General features: G+C 26.8%; 1 protein-coding gene across 1 annotated transcript in view; it reads left to right on the forward strand.

Moving 5' to 3' along the window:
* The first annotated feature begins 661 nt into the window (after positions 1 to 661).
* Positions 662 to 24,642, forward strand: part of side-IV (sidestep IV transmembrane protein) — a 592,042-nt gene continuing 568,061 nt past the window's right edge. Inside the window, exon 1 of the mRNA XM_088190337.1 lies at positions 662 to 954. The gene's annotated coding sequence lies outside the window, so the exon portion shown is untranslated. The remainder of the gene's footprint in view (positions 955 to 24,642) is intronic.

Genomic DNA, 24,642 nt, shown 5'->3' on the forward strand with positions numbered 1-24,642 from the left:
CCTTGGCTAACTTCCAGAGGATGTAGTGCAGGCATAGGATCGTTCTCAATCGCTGACGTACAAAACGTCAGAGATAATCGACTAATTGTCAAAACCGCCCCTTAGCAGCAAAAAATCACTTAGTACAAATTATGTCATCAATACAATAAATTGTAATCCAACAATGCATATGCTGGATGGTTGCAATAATAGATAACAAAATGATATTTGTTTAATAAATTTATCTCACTTTCAATAACCTTTTTCGGGATTCTAATGAACTTTAATTTAGGTTATATAGTCACTTTTGCAATTAAATGGAACGTATAAAATATAAATGTCGTATATTTATTTATATTAAATGTAAGTGGCATAAAAAGTAGACCACTCACTCAAAAGTCAGTCTTCAAAAGTTTAGTCCCTGTAATAGAGAATATTGCTACTAGAGGTTAATTTTTTCCCAGTACCCTTTGCCACTCAACACCCACGTTCCTCGCCCGTTACATGTTACACGTCAAACGGCGCCTAAAAGTGTTAAAAAAAAGTGGGCATCTAGGTGAGAGATTACGCGCGCCTTGAGTGGTGTCGCGGCAGGCTGAACACCGCATAACAAATGTCCGGACGCGCAAACAGCGAGAGTCCGCCGCACGGGCAGGCAGTCCGCGTTGCGCCACCGCAGAGTCCGCACGCGCCGCGTCACGAATACGCCGCCTATTCCGAATACGTAGTGAGCGCGCGTGATATTCGCGAACATCACGCCGATACCGGCGCGCTGAGCCGCGATCGCGATAAAACAACGCAGTGTTGATGATTAAATGATGATTATTGATATCCAATGAAGTGAGTGATTTTGTTATTATAATATATTTTTAATATATTATAATATATGTATGTATAATATATATATATACAACAAAACAAGTGTGTGATATTTGAAAATTGAGTGTGACTTTTCAGGAATCATTTAAGATAAAGGTATGTCATTTCCAATAGGCGTTAAAGATACGATTATTGTTTTGCGTCATTTTTCATCCAAGAATAAGTCAATACGTTTTTAAAAATCATTTCGTTGGGGGTGTGTATGGGGGTGTATAAGAAAATTGCTAATCCCGCTGCGGAAAGCGTTAAAAAGTACTCAATCTTGTGTGGATTATGCGTCAAAAATATAAAAGTCTTTGCAACTTGAATATATTTCGATTATGATGAATTTATTCATATAATTTTCTATAATATTTTTTTATAATTTCATTGTAAAGTTATCAAATATATATGCATCTACTAGTCTGTATCTATTAAATAGACAGATGCGTTTCTGATAATTTTATAATTTAATAATAAAATAAATTCAAGAATATCAGATAAGCAATTTGTGTGAATAGCTTTTGATGGCTTGTAATATTACCTATGAATTATCTTTGAGGAACAGTTGTCAAAAAACTGTGTGTACGTATATTTGTTCGTGAAAAAACACTGCTTCGCTCCAATTCACCCCTACATAGTCAAACGTATGCCCTTGCAATATAATAATGGTCATTTCGTACCTACCAAAACTTATATGTTCATATATATTAAAAACCGAAAAATTCAACACTAATAAATAAATCATTAGTACGTTTTGTATATAATATCGTTCTGAGACAGACTAAAGGACAATTTTTAAGCATCAAATGTATTATATTATTATTGCTGCTATTATAAAATTATTTCTATTAAATATTTCAGCTTATATTTATCTAAAAATCAAAATGTAAGTAAAAAATACATACAATACAAGTCTTAACAGTACAATAATATCCTTATATACATAATAAAAAAAATGTCAATAGTTCGGGAACTATTTTCAGTTGGCAAACTTCAACTTAAGATACACTTGCAGTGTTTTTTGATCTAAAAGCATTACAGCGTCGTAAAGAAACTTGCAGTTTTTATGATGCTGTTTATGTTGAGATCTACTTGTATACATATATGAATAAACCTTTTTTATAACGCATCTTTCTAAAAAATATGATGGTAAATATTTCTTTGAAACATTACCCAATAGTAGTTTTTAAAATTAAATAAATGATAAAACATGTGATTAATTTTTAATTTTTTTTAAAGGTATTTATACCTGATGTTTTGCTTAATTTTATAAAAATATTATATATAATACATATTGATTTAGTAATAAAAAATTCACCACTGATAAAAATTTAACTTTATTTGGTTAAATATATGAACTGACTTTTTACACTTAAAACAAACAACTTAAAAAAGTAAAGCTTTGCTTAAACATTTTTGTATACATATGCTAAAAAAATACTATTTTGGATATGGTTGTATATTTAATTTAAGTATTATTTTAGTTATTTGTTAACCAAATTACCATTTATTTGCTTCTGTATTTTACTTTTAAATTAAAAAAAATGATTTATTAAGATTATCTGAAACAATTGTACTGCAGATTTCTATGTTGATCATATTCTCATATTTTGACATGATTATCATATTTCCAAAAATATTTTTAAAAGCTTTTGGTAATAATTGTTTATGAATCTTGTATTACATGAATATATACAAAATAATTTATTATTGTCACTTTTCTCTCACAAGTTTAATACATGCTATGAAAATAGCAAATAATCTTTATTACCATCTGAAAAAATTACAATTTCAACGCGACTAAATGCAACATTAAAAATATAATTGAAAGCTTTAGTGTTAATTGTTCAAAGATTTTGTAAAATATAATTTAATAGTGCAGCTTTTTTCTTAAAATTTCTTAGAATGGAGTGTACTTGAATTTTTCTTAATTTTTTTCCAGAATTGGAGATAGAAAAGAAGTTTTTATCTTTACTGAAAAGCTTGCATATTTTAAGTTTGTATACAGGTCAATCTTAAAGCAGTTAAATATTAATAACAATATTAAAGTCACGTTAGTTTAAATAAAATAATTATGATCATTCACAAAAAATCAATATTTAACTGTTTAAAATAGAGAAAAAATCTAAAAATAAGTAATACTTTTGAATACAATAAGATATACATATATCGTAATATTACTAATTTTATTATGTGTTTAAAAGTTTATTAATGTAGATTGTTTTTGTATAAAAAAAACTACTTTAATTCTCTTAAACGTTCTGTCTCTATTTATTTTTTTATTTTTTTAAAAAGTTTTTATCTAGATTAATAATATATAATAAAAACAGAAGTTTCTTTTAATTTTTGCTAAGCTATATATTTCCAAGAGACTGTATAGTTATATTATTTTATTTAAAATAAAATCGTTTTCTTTTATAGAATTATCGATTTATATATTTCTTACACTATTATTATATTATGCGATAAAAGGCAGTTACTATATTAGTTCTGCTAAGACTATTCCTAAACTGACCTAATGATGCAAAGTTCTACACATTTATATTTCTTTTGTAGTTTTATGTAATTATGTTAAATGTAATTATGTTTTATGTAAAATATTATATATAATTTCGTTTATAACAGTATTATTATTAATAAAAATCGCTCTGAGTTAATTTTCAGTAAAAAATTAACAACAATAATATTATCAATATTTTCAGTAAAAAATTAACAACAATAATATTATCAATATTTTAGGTAAGTAGTTTTACCTTATATTTTATCTTAATACGAAAAAGCATTGTAAGCAAATTCGATTTAACATTTTATACATAAAAATTAGATCATCTACATTTATTTTAAATTCACAAAAATAAACATATATATAGAAATATTATTTTTGTAAATTTACCACGTAGTTTTTTTTTTATAAAAATAAATAGCTTTCACAAAAAAAATCACGAATGATATTTGTATTAAAAAACCAAAATCTGTCCTTCAACTCCTCAACGAAAATAGAGATCGAGAAAAATCATTAAAAAAATATCTGGTAACATTCACATGTAGAAACACACAGATACTTTAAAAATGTGCATATATTATAATATACATACTAATCTTTCTTTACATAACTAACCAAATATAAACACGTGTGCTATTAACTGATTCATGTAAATTAATACAACTCCGTAATTATAATAATGTTTTATTAAAATTAAACTTTGGGTAAAATATATATTAACGGAAAATTAAAATTTTAGCACATTTCTGTTAGGAATAAATAGCTAAATTTTTGAAGAAGGTTTAAAATTTACCCGATATTAGCATACTTCTAAAAAATATTTTGAGCATTTTAAAGTTTGTTTAATCATGAAATATAAAACACATAATACTGAATTTATAGTCAGAAAATTCAAGCTTTTTTTATAGCTTTATGTGATTAATACAATTACTTAAAATTATGAAATAAGAAATTAACCGTAAATATTTTGATTTTTTTTCATTATGATGTAAAATAAATTTTTTAGATATACTATATATATATTTAAAACTAAATATTTTATAGGTAAATGTTTATATGAATTAGTTCTGTAATTAAAAGTAAACCTATAGATAAGTTTCTTATTATATAATATACTTTTTTGGATATCTCATAAAGTTTTGATACTACCTCATTTTATGATTAAAAAATTTTGTCCCTTTATATTTATTACTACCAAATTTTTTAGTTATAAATAGTGTTCTAGAACTTAAAATAAATAAACAAAAATACATATTTTATTGATTATAACAAAATAATATTACAGCGAATGTTTTTGTTGAAAACGTTGTATTAACACGCTGATTGTATGACTAGTTATTTTGGGTTCGTTGTAATAATATATTAATAATATTTACACATATTTTAATGATTAATCATATTTCAGTTCAAAGCTATATTTATTATATAAAAACTCATTTAATGATAATTTAAATTTAAATGATAACGTTTTCTTATATGTATATCTATATAAATGGGAATAAATTTTAATACGAATTTTGTCAAAACAGTAGCTGACATTGTATGTAAATTCAACATTTGTTCAGTCATACGATTTTCTATATATTTTTACATAGGAAAATATCATCTCGTATATGTCAAGTCTGTTATTATCACATAAATTTAATTTATTCATCTACACTGCTAAATATATAACATTATGAAAGATATTCTTCGTTTTTCAGTACATGAATTATACATCTCTTGCGACTAGAACTGTGTTTTTAATTCATCAATTTAATAACGTTCTTTTGTACTACCTAAGAACCTGTTTATAAAATTCTCACGCAAATACACAATTACAGGTATTAAACACCGAATGACAAATAGCTGTATCATTTGTATTTTTCATCCTTCGATTGAGCCACGCCTTTTAATACAGAATAATACACAAAAAAACATTTTACATGAAAAGATTGCGTGTTTACATAGTAGAAAAATAAAAGTTTAAACGTTAACGTAAATGTGACTTTAACAATTTTAAACAGTTTTTATTCTTAGAATGTATTTGTGAAAACAGCATTACCATATATTACCATAAATTTGACTTTAATTGATATTCGTACATCAGTATCTCGAATCGAATATTCTCCCACACTTGATCGTCGTTATCTCGACAGTAAGACGTTTTCTATTTCCTTTACACAACCATTATTTTCAATATAACTATTATAAGACCATAACGCAAATGTTAAACGACTATAAATCACAAACAAAGTAAAGACGCTGTTATTAATTGCGCATTTCATTTGCAAATGTTAGCTCATATATGTTTACACACAAAATATAGGCGATTGGCATACATTTAATACAAAATAATTATTTATAGCAATAAATATTTTTAAAATAGTAAAAGTATGCACATAAAACCAGTTTATTTATTTATATGACTTTTTTATATTTTAAATTTTATGCATTTATATTAAGTAAATAAAAAACGAGAAAATTTTGTAGTTAATTAATTAATATTATTTATTATTGATTTTGTGTACAATGTTAGAATTCTTAGTCGTAGTAGTGTTTAACATTCTTATCTGTCATGATCATCAAATCATTGAGCTCATCTATAATCGTTTTTGTAGATCACGATTTCTATTGATGTAATATAATTTGAAATTGAAATGTAATATTCGTAACGAATTATGATGATTACGAAATAATAATAAATCATCTGTGAAGCTATAAGTGGTATTGCTAATATTCGTTGAAACAATTTTCATTATTGTAAATTATAAGTAAAGGTATTGCTAATAGATATATTGCTATGAATAGATTAATTAATAAATAACAAAATGCTTCTGTTTCACCATTTTTTTATATGAGATAAAGATGCTATTAAACACTACACAAGTTAAGTGCTGAAAAAAACTAAGTGCAATAATGTCATTATTACCTTAAAATAAAATCTAAAAATGCAGCTAAATTCTTATGTTAAGAATAACTAGTATAAGTTAGTTAGGTTGTTATAATATTCCTTAGTATTATTACAAATTATCAGAAAGTTGTTTATTATTTTCATGACTTTGATTTGATGAACCGTGGTTAACACTAATGAGTATACACAAGTATATTAGAAAGAAAATCACTATTCACAGAATTATCTCTCTCGTCAAATCCATATAAGTCGAAGCGCGTCGAGGTCGAACCAACCACCTTGCAATTATTTTTTCGAAGGGTCCATTATATATTAAATTGATGAAGAGGGTGAAGAAAATACTGGGAAAGAAAGGTATATAACAGACTTTGGGGTTTTCGGACATAAATCCGAGAAGGCGAAAAAACCTCACGACGCAGCGGAATCGGTGATGAAATCAAAGAGGATACGGGTGAGTGCAATTGACACGTGAGAATTTATCTCAAAACTTTATCTTTCATATCAAATTCAGCGCTTGTTCAGCCCGCCGCAGTCTAGGGTGCTGGGTTGGGGTGCTCAAAATTCAATATATTTCGCTGAAAGCGATGACTGGATAAAAGTTTTCCGTCACGGAGGAAATTCCGCGCCACTCGAATATGGACGGGAAAATTTGTGTGTAAAGGGTGTACAGGCGAGGCCAGAAAAAAGTGCTATTAAGGCGCTTTAATGGAGATTATCGCCGGTTTATCAAAATGGCGTTTGAGACACACATACATAACTCGACTATTTCAATTGTAATATTTATATTTTTTGTCCACCTAGAATGCTTTTATTGGGTTTTCAAAGAAGCCTAATGGCCACCATAAGACAATCTTAGCAAATTTGTTCATTAAGACCTTTTAACCCTTTCAAGAACAGATTTTCGGTTACACAGAGGACGATATTCGGCAATAGATACTAGCAAGAAAATTTGTTAAAATATTTGTCGGACGAGAATAGGACAAAACTTTGGAATTTACTATGTAAATGGAATTTCCTTTGATCTTAAAACCCGAATATTTTGCAGATTAAAATGTCGCAATATAAAATAAATCATTGTAGATTTTATTTTAATGACACAATGATATCAGCTACTTTTATTGTCAATGCTGTTTTATCTTTAAGCTAAATAATTATAATTTCGGTGCAATATTTTATACATTTTAATAATTGTATATATTTTTAAATAAATTTATTGTGACTTTACAACTAATTTTATTAAAATTAATGTCTTATCATCAAAACTTTGCATACAATATATTTATTTTTAAGCGTTTAACAGTAGCGTTATAAATTATTAAGTTAAATATAAGAAGTGCTATTTCATCAAAATTTCAGTTTAACCCTATTCAAATTTGCGTGTTTATTAAACGATAAAAGAAAACAATTTAACAACACATTACAATATATCGTTGTACAACACATTTCATAAAAAAGTTTTGTTGCCAAAAAAATAATAAAACGCTCTTGTTAATTATTCGATTAAACGCGATGTTATCATGACTATGCGACTTTATGAAAGTAAATTTGTTAAAAAAGCTTTGTATACTATAATTGAATGATTGTAATAGGTTATAATAGTATTTTTGTTATAGTTAATATTGTTGTATTGTTAGATTATTATGCTTTGTAATGAAAAAATAACTATGTCAATATGAATTGGAACGTTTTTTTTTTATAGCAGCTACTTAACAAGTTTTTAGTTTATGTTCAACTTAAAGATTAAAGCCACTCAATGTAAGCACGTTTTTTAAGTTAAACCAATTGACATTTGAAGATGCATCCAAATAAAATAAAAAAAACAGAAAGCTTCTTTTAAATGATTGGATTTATAAATATAGCAACCGGTCGCATTTGAGTATAAGTTCGATGAATAGTTTTCGGTATAAAGCAAAGCACAACGGAGGTACTTAATCACGTTCTCAATACAATTGCACAAAGATAGGTGCTTTCTCTTCAAGGCACACAGCATCCAAACGGGATGGGAATATCTCGCTTAATTTCCCGAAACAGAGCGTCTTCTCTGGCGACCCATATTTTGAAACACCAATCGTTTGAGATTAAATTATTATGGTATTATATAAAGCTGTACAAAGTTAAACAAAGACACAATAGAAATATTAAATTAGTATTATATTATAAAAAAATATATTCTGGACTGTTGGTTTATCATAACGTCTGGATTTAGTACATATATCTAGTAGGGGTCATGCCTTATCTTGATCTTTACCACTAATGAACACTCTCGGTGGATAAACAATCACTATTGTAGTCATGTACATATTTACACTCACGTTTCGTACAAAGTGGTCACTTGGACGATGCATAATTCGCGCATTGTTTCTACTAGAGTGATGATGGTATGCGAGTAAACCGTTTCAATTTGGATACGTGATTAGAAATATTTGAGTTCAGAGGCTTTTGTGTAGCGAAAAACCATTGTATGAACCAGGTTATCTCGGATACCCTTTATCGTAATATGTGGGTATTGGAAAATTTATCAGGCACGAAAAGGTTAAACGCACCTAGGACTGTTTAAATGGAGAGTATACGCACATTGGGGTGGAAAAAAACCACTGGAAATGGGATGGGGTGAGCTATGCGGTTGGGTAAAAGGGAGAGTTTTGACTAGAGTTCCTAAAACATGTCCCTAAATATTTTATTATTTAAATATTGTCTTATTTGTATATTATGTAATAAATTATCGTTTAAAAATAACAAGGAGTAAAAATAATCCAAAGGTTTAGATAATTAAAATAAAATATATTTTTAATACATAATTCAATTTGCAAATTAATAATATATTTTAAAATATTTTTCAACTTTAAAAAAATATTATAGTTTTGTATAATGAAAACATTTCATAAAAATATTGCGTTATTGATTCGGGTCCATGAGAATAATATAAATAAGATCAGATAGTCGTATATTTAGGATTTTTTATAGATCTTGCATTAATATTTCGTAATGTCTTAGGCAAAATTTTATATGTTTGTAATTGTTTCACCAATCTAAAATTTTCAGCACAAAATTTCATTCTCTGACCCTTTATTTTGAAATCACTGGTTAATATTTTTCTTATTCAATAGAAAAAAGTTTTAAAATCAATATTTTTTTATTTATCGAGGAAACTTGTATTATTACTGTTAAAATACGGACTTTGTAACAAGTTATAATTAGACTTTTATATGTATTCTATTTAATTTAAATAAAAAATATAAATAAATACATTGTTTATTACTTTTAATAAAACGTATACAAATACTATCATTATTAAATCTGTTTAAATAGTATTTCTGAACTATCTATTATTTTACCAATATTAATGTATTCAATCTGTTTTTTTTATAAAAATGTTTAAAATATCAATTTTAATAATTTTGGTAATAAAAATTAGTTTTCTTATCTTTATTAAAACAGTAAAAAATTTATTAAAAAGCTTGAAAAAAAACTTTACTCACATCTAACTTAATACGATATTTATTTAAATTTTCTTTAAAAATTATTATTTAGAGTAGTTTATTAAAAAAATAAAGTTTTGGGCTTTCAAATAAAATATATATATTTAAAAAAATAAAATACTATCTAAAAAAATATTACAAAACTTTCCAATACAATAAATATATAAAAGCATCTTTTAAAAAAAAACACAAAAATATAAATAACAAATAATAACATTAGTATCAAAATTTAATTAACTTACTCATATTTTTAAAACCTGCGAGTGTAAAAAATATGCATCATTAATCTATTTGTTTTAATCCAAAATTACAATAAAACATTACCGCTTTATTAAATAAAACGCTGGAGACCAACAGGCCAGGTAAAATGCACTATACGCAAATACGCGTTAAAAGCGCAATAAAAAAGTGGAAGTGGACAATATCGTCTGCAGTTCACCATACACAAATCATATTGCTTTAACAATAAACAAACAGTTTTAAAAGTGTGTGGTATTTATTAATTTTATGACAACTAATGGTAGGTCCAACGACTATATGTTCATGAAAAAAGATCCAGACGACTATTGATCCATGCGACATTAGATCCATCGACAATACTGTTATAAATCAAATATACAAAATATTTTTTTAAGAAATCTGCATATTGTTATTTCATAGAATACTAAATAAAGGTTTAGTAAGCATATCAAATCATTAAAAATTAACATTATTTTAGCTTATCTTCCGCAAATGCTACTAATATCTTAAAGTATATTTCAAAAATGCTCTCTTTCATTATTTTTAATATATTTTTACTATAGATAGCAAAATAACGTATTTAAAATATTGCCCGTTTTTTTATTAAAAATAATATTTGATATTATACCTAGATCTCTAAACAATTCATCGCAAACTATTTATATGTATATACAATATTATAGATAGTATGTTTTATTTAATTAATATTTAATGTGTATATACTATAAACGTTTATATTTGCTTTATCGCAGCTATATTTTATTTATAGATATATAAAGAAATGTTTGACCTCTAACAAAAGTAACATTAAAGGTATATTTTACAATCCGCACATATAATAAGCATTCGACTCCCAAGAAGCCGCCACTTACGATTATGCATCAAGACCGGTTTTCGACTTTTATGAATAATCGGAATGCAGAATGTAATTAAAACCAACACACACCGTCAAAATTGACATGTCAACTTATGAAAATAGCCCCATAACGTGACCTGCATATTTAAAATGCGCTTAATATCAAACTTACATTGTACACAATCTGAATAAAAAGAAAATCCTTAGGTCATGCGGCCCAAGTGCCGCGTGTGGTCCGAAAGCAATTAGGCCTTAGCACGACACTTTACACGGAATTTCCCCAGCGATAAACATAAATAAATAGGGCCTTATCGACTTGCATAACCGTGGCGAGATTGTACAGATCGACAAGTTCAAAATTTAGACGTCTTGGAAGGTCGGGTCTAATCTCTTAAGAGATCTGCTGCGTTGGGTTCAAAGGTCCGAAACTATTCCCACCGGTGGACAAGTGGCCTTTAGACAGCGTAGACAGATCACGAAATTGTCTTTCAAGCTTTGATGGAAGTTTGTACATAATTGTAAAAAATATTAATCACTACTGTGAACGAAAACAACTAGCATGCCACTGCATATCTGCGACAGCCGGTTGCGAGATAAACCCAAAGATGTTTATGGCTTTCACTAGCGCCGGTGATTTATACTGTATTCGCACGTAATAGTTGATATTATTAAGGTAAATTAGTGCAAGTTGAAAGATAAATTTAGATGCTCAACAAAGGATGTGTATTCAATTATGTACGGCAATATGCATGCTGTTAAATTAACTAAGATATATTGGTTTCAAGTATATAGGTTGTTTCGCACTGCTCCGACAAAACTGATTCAATAGTAATTATAACATTCTAATATAATCTCGCATATACTTTTATCGTATATACTGCTACCTAAATACTTAACTTTTAACTATATCATAACGATAGTCGCTAATTAATTTTGTTTAAACTTAACATATAATCGATTTTTCACGTTTTCAGTTATATGACAATCATCTGACAATCGATGAATAAGTTATTAGTTAAAATTAAAATCACATTAGAACAGATCATGTTATAATTTATCACGGTTTTTGGGCCTCAACAACTTAATGCCATTGTGACTATAAAACCGACAATAACAAGACATAATATAATAAAAAAAACAGCTAATTATACCGATTAAGTTTAAAGATACAAAAGTTTGGAGTAAAGCCAGTAACTCATTTTTTCCAAGCTCTAAGTAAATCAAAATTAATAATATAACACATCCTTCCATAATAATACTAAAAACTTCATAGCAGATTCTTAATAACCCTATATTAAAAACATTGTCATAATCATATCAAAAACTATTATGAAAAAATATTTCGCGGGACTATTAATAATTCAGACCAAACTTAAAGCTTAGTACAATCATGAAATCCCTAAACCCATCTTGCTATAAAAACATATTTTTTTGCAACTTAAGGTTTCTACTTTTAGGCGCACTGTTTTTAATAAGTAATTTATTTATTTTATTTTAAATTTAAAATGTTTATATATTTTTCTTTAATTCAACTTGAACCAAAAATTTAAACTACTTCATCGAACTGAATAAATTAAAACTAAAGTTCATCTGTATATTATTCATATAAAATTAGGATAGCGCTGTCTCGGACGCAATATGTTTTAATGCGCACTGTTTAAATGACACTACCCTATAACATATACAATATTATGACAATGATATATTTATATATTTAATAATATAAATGTATTTTTTAAGCTATGAGAGAGCTTTCTCTATTTACTAAAAAAAATATAGTGATGTTACTTTGTGCGCCCGCTAAAAGCTGTATGTGTGACTAGATACAGTTTTCTGAACCAATATTTTATTTATTTTACATTTTATACACCAAGAAAATCTCTCTTTAGCCAATGCGTATTTTTTATATATATGTATTTTGTATCCGTGCAGCGTGTTCAATGAAGCTCAAAAATTCTCGAGCTTTTTTCCTTCGCCTCCTGCTATCGGGTTAACCACGCCAAGCGTAAAGTGTAAAATATGGATAATACACCCACACACGTTCGTACACGAACACATGTATGTCTATCTATACTAGAGAAACCCGTATATACCCTTTTACACTTCCGCTTGTATAAATTGTTAACTAGACGACGCAATATATCAGCGTTAAATAAAATGTTAACTAAGATACGGTCTTGTGCTAATTTTTCCGTGCATACAAAACTAACTAATTAGTTTGGTCGAATATTTTTAATCAGCAAACAATCTTAGTATATTTTTTTAAATGGTGTAATTTACAACTATTAAGATACTTGAAAATCTTTAAGAATACAAGTACTTAAAATTTATGGATTTAATAATAAATTCATACGTATGTTTGTCTAGTATAGATTTAATTATTTATTTAATAATAATATCTAGGCACCTGATACCTGAATAATTAACGCAATTCAAGAATAAACAATAGAGCAAGTGCAAAGGTTAGCCAAATAAATCCAAATATATTCCTCAGCTGTATTCTTAAATATATCCCAAACTTTTGACAAATTGTGGTACGCTTGACTTCTCTACATACTTAAGAGACTGCTTTCATACAGTGTCTTCTTAAAAATCCAATCCTATCTAAAAAATAGACACTTCTAAATTAAGTTCGAAGAAAACTGTACCAAATATCATCGAGCGTGTCTCAGGGCAGCGTTCTTGGACCGATGTTATATTGGTTATATTTGATAGATCATCCCCAGACAGCTCAACAAGAATTTCTATATTAACCGACGACACTAGAATAATGGCTTTTGACACTGATCTAAAAATAACAACGAAGAGACTGCAAGATCATCTCTCAAAAGTGCAAGCTTGCCTCTCCAAATTGTGAATCTAAGCTAATGAAATTATATCAGTCCATGTTAAATTTACGATAAACAGATAAACTTGTCCTATGGTATCCTTTAATAGAAAATGGACTTCAAAAGGGATTTCCAGCAGCCATATTGGAATTTATCTAGATAAAAGACTGACATAGAAAACTCATATTTGGAACAAAAGTAAATATTGTATTTAGGACTGTAGCTTATCATTGAAAAGCAAATTAATAATATATAACTCTGGAGCACTAAATTGATAATAGATAACTCATAAAACCAGAGAGGTCTTAGGGAGCTTTGATTTAGGGTTTGACCTCCATATATAATAACAATATTCTTTAGAGATTAAAGAATAAATTTCTCAGCTTGATGCTCCATTGCTTGTGCCTTATAATTATATATTAAGTGACTGTAACTATGTCACTGTGAAAAAACATTAAAATTACCTGATGTAAGTAAATTCCTTACACCAGATAAAAGTTATTAAATAATCATATTATTATTGAGGTTAATACTAACTGTGTATTTATAAAACGACTTTATCCGTTTAGAGTCATTTGACATTTTAAACAGCAGGTGGATTATTTTTTCTTAGCGCGGATTAGTGTCAAATTACATTTGAGGAAGTGAAGATTTAATGCGTTCTTACAAAATAAATATAAGTTTTATTTTTAAAATCTATTTAAATGATTAATGTTCTAAAAAAAATGTTATTAAATTAGTTTTTAATAAATATTTATTGATACAAAAAACAAACCACCTGTATTTATTACACCAGTCGTTTTTCTACTCTTAATATATTCATAAACTTGATACTTCAATAATACACATTATTCAATTATATATTAAATTATTCTAGTTAATCATGTCATATAACCATTACTTATGAACAAAAACCTTTTTGAAATAAATACTAAAGTAATAATTACCATAAATCTATTTCACAAATTGTTGATTATTATATATATTAGTAAAACCATAAAAATATTTTTAACTGTATCACTAAACCAATTTAAAAAATCTTGAAATTTAAAATGAGCACTATAAGGAAAACTTGTTTTAAAAATAAGTTTCAATTATATAGAAAGTATTGTATTTACTTTAGGTTATTTGTGTTTTGTCCTGTATACAATTAGGTTTGATAATATGTAAACTTCAATATTGAATAGATCATTAATATATACATGCATATATGTCATGTACAGTATATACAGGATTAAAAACATTTTAATTTAATTATTATACAGCACAATTTTAAAAATTAACCTGCATAAAAACATTTAATTATTGAAGCTTGTATTTAATTGAAAACTAAATAATTAACCATAAATCTATCTGAACTATTTTTAAATTTTAATAAAAATATAAGTTACTCAACTGTAGTTTTAGTCTGAACTAAATTATTCATAAATTTTACCGTCAAATATATCATATGTACATATGTGATATATAATCGATTTACTGCCTTAATCATATTACATAACGTTGATATAATTAATACATCCTATGATATTATTTTACACACATAGGCGTATATGCTGCACACGTATTATACAAATATATGCGTCGTGCAATACGATATTACACAATTTACTTCAAAGAAGTCCCATTCCTTTTACGAGGAATTATTAGTACCAATGTTAATACACATTATCATACTTTCGTATGCCTTAATTAGAGAAATTTACATACGAGTGCGTGGCGCTGTAATTTAAATCTCTTTGAGGCTCGTTAAAATGATTGGTAAACCCTGGGCGGTATCCATTTTGCTAAGAAACGAGATAAGAAGGATGCTGCTAATCACGCGCCTTATGCACTCTCTGACTGTATGTGTTTTCTCGTTGTAATTGAATGAAATCGCTACGAGTAAATCAAACTGTAGCATATGTATCATACGTTGGTATAATAAACTTTGAAGCAGATTAAGAATTATTAATGTAATTGGATAACGAACAAACAATCTGATGATGACTCTTATCTTATTACGGAGACGATAAGTAAATAAAACATTTGTGGTTAATCATCGTTACGTTTATGTGATATTAAACATGTTATTTTTCGTTTTGTTGATTATTCTTGTGGTTGTAAAGGTTTTGAATAGGGTTTGAAATAGTGTCAGCTATCATGTTAAGAGTTTATCGTAGAAGGTTTCGGAGAGGATTTTATGAACTTCAGTTTTTAGGTTTATTGTTGCATTTTTGAGACACCCCATAAATTAATTTGATATCTCTTCGAGCTCACTGAAACTAAGATGAAGATATATGTTAAAGTATTCTGATGGAACAACGTGTTGTACAGAAGTGCATTAATTAATGCTATATTTTTTTCTAATATACTATTATGTTAATTGGACATATTGAAATCAAAAGCTTTGTTTTGTCCTTCTTATTAAAAAATAATTATGTTACACGTAACTAGCGAAAAATAGCCGCCAGATAAATTGATGTAAGTATATCAAAAAATATATGATAAAAAAAATAATAAATAAACTTTTTCAAGCTTTAATTTTAATATCTTTTAATAGTTTTGACGCTTCAAGGATTCAGATATTTTTTTTGCTGTTATATGATAATAATTTTAAAATTGATTTTTTTATATATTTAGATATTTATATATTTTATTAAATACATATAAGATAAACTAAAGCTAAAACAGCTAATTTCTAGAAAATTTTCAATACCTTATATATACGACCTAATTCGATTTTAATTAATCATAATTAGATTCATCCATGAGAATATGAAAATCTAGGTAAATATAATATGTAATTTAATTCCGATCTGCCAGATACAATAGAACTAAAAAAAAACTATATAGGATTCGAACTCCGGTCTTTTGGGTCAATAGACAGCGACTTATACCACTCGTCTTTCATGCTGGTTGAATGTAAATCTATACAATTTATTCCTTTTAATCGTTTGTGGTATGCAAAAAAATATTATCTTGATTAAAGATTTTAACATATTTACTTGAGGAATACAACCTATCAATCGCAACTTTACTTTGTAACGTAGACAAATATTGAATATCTATTATGTTACTTTACCGAATAAAAAGTTTAATAAATTTCCTATATTTTTAACTATGCTCTATATTTTTAATTAAGCAATTTGCTTTATACTTTTTTACCTATTTTAAAAATTGGTAATTAAATATTAGTCTTTATATTATGGCTTTCAAAAGAATAGATTATGCTATGATAATTGACTAAACCATATAAATCGACTAAAACAAAAAACATTCAGCCAGATGTACTTCATCAAAGTAGTTTTTTTTAACTTTATATCGTTTCTGGCAGATTTAAATTAGTGATAATTATAATTTAAATCGATTATCATAATTCATGTTTTTTTTTTAGATTTATCTAATTTCATGGATGATTATCATATTAAAAAAATAAAATAATATCGAGCTGGATTGTGTATAATGAATTATATTAATTGTAAGCTGAAACATTAATTTATAATTAATAAACATTTTATCACAAATTTACAGACTTTGATTTCATCTTGTGTTAACTTTATCGTTGTTGGTTATATACATACATATATTCCATTTTAACTCATTAGATTAAAACCAGTCATGTTGTAACATAAGATCAACGATAATTATTTTTTTTGTTTACCATTTAATACATACTAATATTTTATTGTTAATAAATTTAACTTGCACTGTTTTCTTATATATTATAATATATTTAGTAATAAAAAATAAAAGTAACATTATATTTTTATTAATATTTTTGAAAGACACATCAGTGAAAAAATAATTATGTAGATTAAAATTATTGTAATACAAACGATACCATAATTAACAACAACAATAGTTCTAATATTAGTATTTTTGATAATGCTTTAATTAAATAAATTACAAATATCATTATAAGCTAGTTAATACTACATAATATGACTAAAAATTAATTATATTTTATTTTAAAAATAAAATAAAAACGATCTTATCAATTTAGAGCATCTGAGATGCATCAGAAGCTTTCCATATTACATAATAAAAGTCACGTATTTTTCTACGGGATAAGCCGTCTTAGTATCCCATTGTGTCGAAACTCATTAGGATTCCGCCTATTTGTAGACTATTAATGCAAATCCTAGTATAAAAACACACGCGTGATTCGACTGCGAATATCCCTAAAATACAATCCCTTTGATAATCGATGCAGAACCGTTTTCCTGATAAACCGTTTCGGGTCATTTGGAACGTAGAGGGACACCTAGTAACATCTTGCAGCACGTGGGTTACATTCTAAAATCTTGAAATAAAAATACACACTTAAAAAATGTTGCACAGCTCTGATCCACAAGCATTACCGATAGATTAAGATCTCGTTCGTGTTCATAGGAACCCAATCATTCACAAACACACAGAGAGAGGTGAAATCGCGATACCACTGTTTGTTATGGATGTTATTAATCTGACCGTAAGAAATAGCCATAATCATGCAGAAGTACTGCGTTCATGATTGATGTTATTAGATTCAACAGCAAAAAATATATGAGTATGTACATATTTATGTACCTAATGGTATAAATGCTAGTGTGTGTATTCTAGAACGTGTGTATGTTAGTGATTTTTACGCGAACGCGAACCTCCGGTTGGCCGTGACTGATTTCAGCGAGGCATCTCCAAGACGACCGAGGATAACTCACTAATAACCTCTTTGCATGTCTAAATACCCGAGAATCGTTGTTCGAACGAGTATGAATACTGATGGGCCAATTTGCATCTCGTGAAGCAGTTAGACAAACAAAATTATTTAAATCGTATACAAGTCGGACGTCAACTGCACAGCATCTCTGGCCAACCATTAGATGGATGAGATGCTATGTATAATTTTAAAGTTTTATTAAATACCATTATAAAAATTGGTTAGAAACTGGTTTTTATCTAATTTATTCCATTGTAGAGTTCATGTTAGGTAAAAAGCATCCCAAAGCTTTGTTTAAAACAACCTGTTGTTTTAGTCTTAGTTAAGTCGCAGTTCTAGTTCTAGCTTCTTCTGTGACATCAGTTCATTTTCATGCACACCTAAACTAAGTTTAAATGTAAAGAAAATATTTAACAATAAATTTATACTAAAACATACAATGTTTACTTGAATAAATTATGCAAAAATAACTTGAGCAACATTTACAAGTAGTTGAAATTTATAAATACATTTTTTTTATATTTAGTACGTTATCTGTTAATTCTGAGTTAATGTAGTTATCAATATGTTAGACTGTGAGTCTGCATCTGTATATTTTTTTAAAAGCATTATAGTGAAAAAATAACTATGAACTATTATGGTACGAAAAAAACTCATTTAAGTTACAGTAAATACATATTTTTTTAGTGAAATTATTTGTTGCTCTAAAATGTCTATGAAACCTAATTTTACAGTCGATTTGCTGTTAAAACTCAAACCCTACTTGAACGAATTATCCAAATTCCACTTGAGCTAATGAAAGTTCAAAAATCTTTAAAAAAATTTCATTAGGTGTTAAAATAGGTCTCAATGACATTTTATGTTGTATATAATTTTACTAACTCCCATCAGGTAGATTACATTGTTGCTAAAATAAAATTACAAATTAAAGTCCAGCACGTTGTTTAAACGTTAGTTCACATTGCTTCAGTTGTATTTGACAAAAATATAGAATTCTTAAGAAGCTATATTTTTTCTTTCACCTTATAAAATATTTTTCTTAAAAAATTCTAATGTTGCTAAATATTAGTTTTTAGTGATTATTAGTTAAAAGTGAAAATGTTTATTTTTTAACTAGTTAAAAAATATTGGACTTTAAATGATTTTAACTGAGTGTTTGGGTTTAATAGCCTGCGATAATAGATTACTGGGCAACTGTCATAGTGTCAACACTGTCAACGCTACTCATCAGCTGTTTATAATATAATAGTGAATTTTTAAATAATATGATAAGTAACTAGTCAATTGTCTATAGCCTAAGTCAAGTGGTTATAGCCTAATTCATAACAAGACTGTTTTTTAGCAGTTTCATAGTAGAAAAGGATGACTATCATAATTAAAAAAAAAAAATGTCTTTGCTTGGATACAGGACAAAGTAAAAATCCACATTTATCTGTGAGTGTTCCGTGTAATCTACAACGTCTGGTTACCTTCCACGAATGGAATATATTGCGTATTGTGACTTTTTTGCTTTTAAAAAATTCTTATGATACAATAATATACAAATATCGTCGATAAAAATGTTTTACTGTAAGTTGATATTACAGGTCCGCCATAGTTTATAGCAAAAAAAAATGTTAATAATATTTTTTGTTTAAATATTCTACATAATTCATAACAATAATACATTGCATTTATAGTATTACGTAACTTCACTCAATCTAATATTAGTTACAACACATTGCAGATTTAATTTAATAATATTTTCCAACATCTCTTCAATGATTACGTATATGAAAGGTAGCAATTATGTTATAATATATTACTTTCAATTCAATAGGGGCTTTTAAAAGTTTGCATTCATTCCGACATTATAATTAGATACACACACTATTTAGTAATTATATATATTGTATCTGTATTGCGATAAGTTATCAATCAGCACGGGTCAGTGAAATCTAATATATGTCAGAGAATTCAATTCATTGAACTAAGCGAGACAATTAATTACTCCACGTCTTATATAGCATATAATATAAGGCGTATAATGCGATTTGACAAATTAATTACGTCTATCTAATACCCTAAAAAAGTAATAATGGGATTAATCTTGACTTTCGTTTATGTATTATGTATAAATGGGACATTTTATAAATGCGTGACCATAATGTAGTAAATGTGTATAATATTCAGGAGCATTACAAATTACGTCTAGACGTCAAAGTTGCTTGAAAATTTTACAACTAATGCCCCGGGTTTAGAGCATGAATTAGACGAAGTGTACGTAAATATTTTGAGTGTAAAGGATAGCCCAAAAACAACAACGTTGTTTGGAATAATATACAGCTAAATATTAAGGAATAATTAGGATCAGCATTATTAATTTATAAAATATATTACAATTTTAGTTAATATGATAATAAAAAATCTATTATTGATGTGGTTATTTATAATGCATGAGTAAAACTAAATTATATGCTGTAATGAATGGAATATTTGAGTCAAGGACTTAACCGCAAAAGGTTGCGGTTGACTTTTTCTAGCTACAGTTTAATCTTGAGGTTAAATCGCAATTTTTAAACTAAATTGTAAAAGCGTGATGATTATATTAAGCATAAAAAAATAATTCGTATTCATAAAGCTCATGCGACTCAAAAAAATGTACAGTTACTTCCATTGAAATAAAAAATTAACAATACGCAATGAAATCAATAGTCAACAGAGTTATTACCCATTCATTTTACAGTCTTATTTATATTCTTATAATATTGTATTATCGATTTATTATTTAATAAGTTTATAGCAAAATCGTAAATATAAAGCTTGTAATTTTATTAAAGCATATTTTTCAATTTGCATAATTAACGAGATTAATTATTTTCGCGATCGCCTATATTTAATTAAAATATTTAAGGAATCCCTTTTTTGTAATTATGAAGAAAAAACGATTAATAATATATTATAAACGAAGGAAGGTAAATTATACTTCAAAGCAATTATTGCTGTATAATTTATTATAGGAACAAGAAAAATATTTTTCAGATTATGTAAGAAAGCGGATCGCAAAGATCACGATAAATTTTTAATATAATCTGTACCATTTTTTAATCATTATAATTTTGAGAATAAAATATTGGCAATGAAATATGCAAAAAAAATAAAATAAAAAATTCTTCTCTTATATATTTGAACATATTAAATTATTATTTTTCAATTTTAATTTATTTTAAGTCATTGATAAGGAAAAATAAATATTAACAGCTAATATTTATCATTTTTATTTATAAGCGATATATATAATACCATATATTTTTAAATAGGTTAATTACTTTCAATCTAAGGGTAAAATAAAAAATAAAGAATCTATAGTTTATAAAAAAAGAATAATGAATTTTTCTGTGTTAAATTATCGTTACAGTGTTTTTCATCCTTTATAACCAAAAAATAAAAACATTTCTATGCTTAGCAATTTTTAAGCAAAAATTGTAATGACTAAGTTAAATTTCTATAGACGGGATAAGTAAAAAAAAGTATTTAATTTTTGGAACCTCTACACAACTTTGATGCAAATGGCATTATAGAAGAAATATAAAGGATTTACGGAAGTTGCATTTTTTTGAGCCAATATGTTTGTCTCGCTTTACTGTTTAAAATTATCTTCCTAATATTTCGATCGGAAAATTTGGCTTTCGCACCCATTTCATAATGAGTTCGACCGCCCACTGATGATTTATCGTCTGGGGCAACTTTTCGATGAATTAATCCCGCACCCCCACCCGCGTGCTCAGGTGCACACTCTCCACAGATATATAAATGTTAATTTTCTCATTAATATTTATGGTTGGAACGTAGGGCGGGGGCGGGTGCTCGAATTTAAAAAGTTTTCGACTCGGCGGTAGTTTGGACGCGACCGTTTGTTTTGGGGGATTACGAGAACAAAAAGTTTCGCCGCATACATACATATCATTAGGAATCGCGGAAAGTGGCTGGTTCCTCCTTTTGTTGTTTGCGTTTAAACTTTGCGCCCAGAGAGCGAGAGGGACAGAGAAAGAGAGAAAAACCCAGGTCTACTACCTTGAAGTCTCGAGTTTCAGCCCGGCTCGGACTTGGGGTCCCTATTCCTCTTAAACGACCAAGCGGAGGATTTTTAAAAATAAATTATAATAATGCGTTCATATAATATGTATGTCATACCGAAAAGTTTTCGTAAATCTCTCAAACTAAATTATATTAAGAATATTAATTTAAATGGCATAATGATTTGATTTATTCAATTTGATTAAAAAAGTTGTTTATTTTAACTAGGTCCTGAATATAATGTTAATACATACATATATTATATAAATATAAATTAAAACGTAATTTGGATATACATAATGTAAAATAATATTATTTAATTCATCTCAAATGGCAACCCAATACAGTGCAAGGGCGGATTCCGCAACGTCCCTCTACAGCAGTGATAAGCAAAAGGCGGCCCACGACAATATTTAGATTTTGACTAATTTATTCAAAAAAAAAAAAAAATTTAAATGATATATAAATAAAATTAAGTCATTCGAAGTAAATTAATAAATAAACCTAATACATATTAATCGCGCAATTAATTTTACTTCTCAACACAATACAAGGTAATATTATGTTACGTTAAGAGTATTTTTTATCACAAACCTTGCTCAGTAAAACACCTTATATGTTTTATAATATCAATATTTAGAGTTCAAATGCAGAACTGTTGCATACGTGCCTCATAATTGCGGTTTAAGCCGCATGAGTTTAATAGTTATTTTCAATTTAAAAATAGCGATATGTATAAAAAAATACTTTAGATGCAAATAGCAGTCGTCACTCTATCCATAACAATCATACATTAAAAGTGAATTTCCGTATTTAATTAGAAAATTGTTGATTCAGAGTGAAGTGATTTTCAAAATTTGTGAAAAAAATATGTATTTACTTGGCAATAATATTTGGAATTTACATAATATATATAGCTGTTTTCAAAGAGTATACTTTAAAGAGACACTTATCATAAAAACATGAGAAAAAATACAAAATAGTGTCAAACAAAGAAAAGAAAATTTAAAGTGAAAAATTTAAAAATAATTTACAAAAACAACACCAGACTAAATTCTACTGATAAAATTGCAAAGGCTTATAAATCATTATCATAAAAGTGAATTTAGTACAGATTGCATCTCTGATCTAGCAGAGCTATTATGTCATGACAAAAAGAAACTTTTCGAATGCATAAGCTTATATGTAAAAAAAACCTATAAAAAGTAGCAATGATATTTCACAGACAAACTCTAAATAATTTGATTATTACGAATTATTTTGTGATGAAAGTACTAATATTAGAGATACTGCTTAATTTGCAAATAAGAGGAATAAATTTGAAATAAATAAGGAATTAGCAAGCTTTGTAGCAATGAAATATACTACTACAGGCGAAGATTTATTGCTTAAAGTTAATAAATGTGTTACTGACTTACGCATAGGCTTGGAAAATATGATCAATATAACAACAAACGGTTTCCCAAATCTAAATAAAAAAAAATTAGTAAAATAAAATCAACGAATAATTTAAATCAATCGATCCAAATAAATTAATTCTATTTTTTGTACGGTATAAGAAGTTTTATGTAAAAATGTTTTAAAATTGAACCATGCAATAAAAATTATGATTTATATTGTGAAAATTATTATATTTGTTTAATTTTTAAATGAAATTTAATCTAAACATACAGATATTGTTAGTAGGAGGTGTTTTAAGCTGAGTATGGAATAAAATAAGAATATCATCTTATATTTAGAAATAAAAAAGGAAATAAATAATAATCGTAAATTGTAAATTGGATAAATGATTTTAGATTTTTAGTTGATATTTTAAATTATTTAAATGAATTTAATATTAAATCTCAAAAAAATAAATATTTGTGTGTTGAATTTTATTAATGCATTTATGGTCAAATTATTAATTTCTTATAAAAATCTTAAAAAAGGAAAACTCCTTGACTTTCTCACAGAAATTTAAGTTACACAGATTTAAACTATTATAGTTAAATTATTTCAAACCTTAATGCGAAATTTGATCACTGAATTCAAGATTTTGAAAAAATTGAAAATAATTTTTTATTGGTTAATTTATCATTTTCATACAATGTGGAAAAAGTTTTATCAAAATTTGTAATAAAATTATGTATTTGCAGTAATCTTCTTAAAAATAAATTTAAAAAATTGTTAATTTTAGATATTTATACGGATTTAAGTAGTAAAAGATTTTAAATTGAAAAATCGACCCAAAAATTAAATTTTGTTCAACGTACCAATGTAAAATATA

The sequence above is a fragment of the Plectrocnemia conspersa genome, unplaced genomic scaffold (assembly GCF_051122295.1).
Source record: "Plectrocnemia conspersa isolate PC_06_02 unplaced genomic scaffold, ASM5112229v1 ptg000008l, whole genome shotgun sequence".
In the NCBI taxonomy this organism is placed as follows: Eukaryota; Metazoa; Arthropoda; class Insecta; order Trichoptera; family Polycentropodidae; genus Plectrocnemia; species Plectrocnemia conspersa.